This window comes from Lutjanus erythropterus, unplaced genomic scaffold (genome assembly GCF_056507025.1).
Source record: "Lutjanus erythropterus isolate fLutEry1 unplaced genomic scaffold, fLutEry1.hap2 Scaffold_177, whole genome shotgun sequence".
Classification (NCBI taxonomy): Eukaryota; Metazoa; Chordata; class Actinopteri; order Lutjaniformes; family Lutjanidae; genus Lutjanus; species Lutjanus erythropterus.
The window spans coordinates 26,944-30,792 of NW_028146654.1; positions in this window are offsets into that span (position 1 = coordinate 26,944).

Genomic DNA, 3,849 nt, shown 5'->3' on the forward strand with positions numbered 1-3,849 from the left:
ATCTGTACAGGAAGATCAGGGTTAAACGTTAGGGGAGATCCAACATAAACGACAGACAGGTTATCTAGGTGTTTTCTCACATCCTTCCACATCAATACTGTGTTGTAAATGATTGTGTTATGATCAAGGGAAGTTATTTGGTCTAAATTGTTGATAAAAGGCAGGGATTTAAGTCTCCTGGGATAACATGCTGGAGACTGGAGACCAATCCATAAAAGTTTCTTGCATATTTGTAAACCAATCTAACATCATTTTGAGCTGAGCCGACCAATAGTCGACAGCACAGGTTTTGTTTTTTTTTTGTTTTTTAACAGCCAATTAGAACACGTGTTGTTGTTTTTTTAACAACTGCCAATCGTAGCACAGGGATTTTACAAGATCAGAGGGGTATACTATGAAGCAAGCTCAACACAGCCAGGCTTTCTTTGCATGATCTGGATCGACAAAGCCTAAAACTTCAATCAGAGATAACGGGTATTACAATGATGGTTATCAACTTGCTTTGTTAATCCAGGTTCTCATTTTAAAGCTTTGTGCGCGCTCACATAAAAAGGGCGTTTCTTGCATCATTTGACTCTTCTTCCACATGAAATGAAACAATTGCAAGCCACTTAAGTCAAAATCATCAAGTTGTTATAATTATGAGCTGTGGAAAATATACAAAATACATTACAGCAAAAAGCAACATTGTTGCTGCAAATAAAGCAGGAGAAGAAGTATGCTGTCAGAAAATTACTGATCGACTAAATGCGGTCTTAATGCTGCGGTTTATTCTAACATGAAAACTGCACATTAAACGATAAAACTCCATACAGCGGATTTAAACATGATGAAGTCTGTCTGACACTGTCCTTTGATGACAGAGACATGGAAATCACTTAAGTTTTTGACCAAACCAACGTAAAATGAGTGTAATTGATTTAAGACTGTCTGTGATAAATGATGATGAATTTTCTAATCAGTGATCTGAGCTGCAATATCACGGAGACAAAACAGATAACAGTAAAAAGTATTCAAAGTGTCTGTAGTTGCTTCATCATTATTTTACTGTGTGGATTATATACCATGTCAATTTAGAGTGTTAATATGATCTGGAGCAAACGGGAAAAATGACTCTGCATCACCATTATATGGATTCGTTCAGTGATATTACAAACATACAGCTCAGCAACTTTTCATTTTTAATGTCTTTCCTCAGTTTAAAAGCTATATCACTCATAAACAACCTTGTTAGGACAACAATTAGTTAAAGAACAGCGCGTTTTACAGACAATTTAATCTGAAACTCTGAACATAACCTGCTTGCGACCAGGTTATGAGTTTAGCATAAGTTACCATGGTTATCTAGCCAGGTTAAACCTTCGTGACACTGAAAATCTTGGCTTTAGACTCAACATAGCTTGTTAACCCATTAATCTCGCTTCGTAGTACACCCCTCAGATAAAAGAAGAGGGGGATTTTACAACAGCATAGCAAAACACAGGGAATTTTCTATCAGCACAAGGGTTGTTTTTGTTTTATTTTGCTAACCCTAACCCTTGTTGCAACACCCTTTACAGCTGCCAACCACGAGACAGGTGGGTTTTACATCAGCCAATGATGACAGCCAATCACAGCACACGAACAAATAAAAGAACACAGTTTTTTTTCTTTTTCTTCTTCTTTTTTTTTTTTTTTTACAATAACCAATCACAACACAGAGGGATTTTTCATCAACCATCCATGGCACAGGGGGTTTATACAACAGCCAATCACATCATAGGTGATTTTTGACAGTCAATCCAAAAACTGGGTTTTCTCTACAAGAGTAAATAAGAGAACAGGAGCCAGTTTCAACACAGAAGGATTTTACAAAAGCCAACTCCAACACGGAGGAGTTTTAAATCAGCATTTGACAGCACAAGAGAGTTTTACAACAGCCAGACTCAACACACTGATTTGACTACAGAAAATCAAAGCACTGTTGCCTTTTGTAATACCCAATTACATCACATGGGGCTTTACAGCCATCAATCATGAGACAGGGAGGTTTTACATAAGCCTATCACAACACAAGGGGAGTTTTATGACAGCTAGTCACAGCACAGGTGGATTTTACAATAGCAAATAAAAGAAAAGTTGTTTTTCCAATAGCCAATCATAACACAGGGGGATTCATCCACCAGTCACAACTGATGGGGGTTTTACAACAGCCAATTACAGCAAATGGGTCATTTACAACAGCCAATTACAACATGGGGATTTTTTTAAACAACCAATCACAGCACAGGGGGATTTTACAAGAGCCAATGATGGCACAGGTGTTCATTTTACAATAGCCAATCACAACACAGGAGGGTTTTAGAACACAAGTGTTTGCTTTTTTTTAACCACAACCAATCACGGTACAGGGGAATTTTACAACAGCTGATTGAGTTTACAAAAGCCAATCTCAACACAGAGATTTTCCAAAACAAAATCAAGCACAGGTGAGTTTATATCAGCCAATTACAAAATAGGGGAGCTTTACATGAGCCAATCACAACACAGAGGGATTTTAAAATGGCCGGTCATAACACAGGAGGGTTTTACAACAGCCAGTCAAACCATTGGTGTATTTCACAACGGGCAATCACAGCACATAGGACTTTTCAACAGCAAATCACAGGAAAGGAGGGGTTTAAAGGAATAGTTGACCCAAAAATGAAAATTTAGTTGTCATCTACTCGCCCTCATGCCAACTGAAGATCAGGTTTAGTTTTTTAGTCCACAAAACACTACTGGACTTTCACAGGAAAAGAGCATTGCAGAATCCTCCAAACAATGGAACGGTGTGCAAGGGGACTTGGATTACACCAGTATGGAGGGATTTTAGGTTTCTTCTCTCCCCAGTTGTTTTTTAGAGTTTGAAAACTGGTCACCATTCATTTACTTTGTTTGGAAGATTCCTGTCAAACTCCAGCAGTGTTTTGCAGACTAACAAAATATGCCCTACCCTCAATTGGCATAAGTTTGAGTAGATAATGACAAAATTTTTTGGATGGACTATCCTTTTACATAGTGCTTTTAGCTGTGGGCTGTATAGTGTATATAGGAGGAAAATAGTGAACATGTTGTGCTTTTAACCAGCTCACTCATTTGAGACTCTAAATAAGTACGAAAGCATATACTGTTCAATACTGTTAAGTTTTGAAAAGTGTAAAAAGTGTTGAAAATTGTTCTTTTCGACTTCCCACTGCGCAGCCGCAAAGATTGCAGCATAAAAGAAATTCACCCCCGACAACTTGGATTAAATAGCCCTGTAAAACTATTAAACTTGCTTCAGTTGACCTTAAACTACGGATAAGGGCAAAATCATGACGAAAGACAGGCAGAACAAAGTCAAAATCAAGAAATATGCACAGAATGTCGATTCACACGATAACTTAAGCCGAGAGTCCTCCCCAGCTAGCTGCAGCTTGCCAGCTAAGGCTAATGGAAAAGAAGGCACGGACACCGATATGGTCAGTCTGAATACCATACTCGCTGAGATAAAAAGTTTCAGACAAGAAAACAAGCAACAACTGGGAGAAATCAAAGAGGAGATAAGCAAAACCAAGCTGAGACTCGATGAGGCAGGGGAGCGAATTTTAAACACAGAGGAGAGGCTACAGTCTATGGAAGAAGTGATGAAGGAGCTAATAAAACTCCAAAACTCGCCTGGAAGCAAAACAAACAGACCAAGAGGGAACGTCGAGACGAAACAACGTTAGGATCTACTCCGTAGTGGAGGGGTCTGAGAACAAGTCTCCATCAATGATAAGCTTTGTTGAAGAGCTGCTGAAACATAACTTATCTCTGCCACCTGATATGGATCTCCAGATCAAAAGG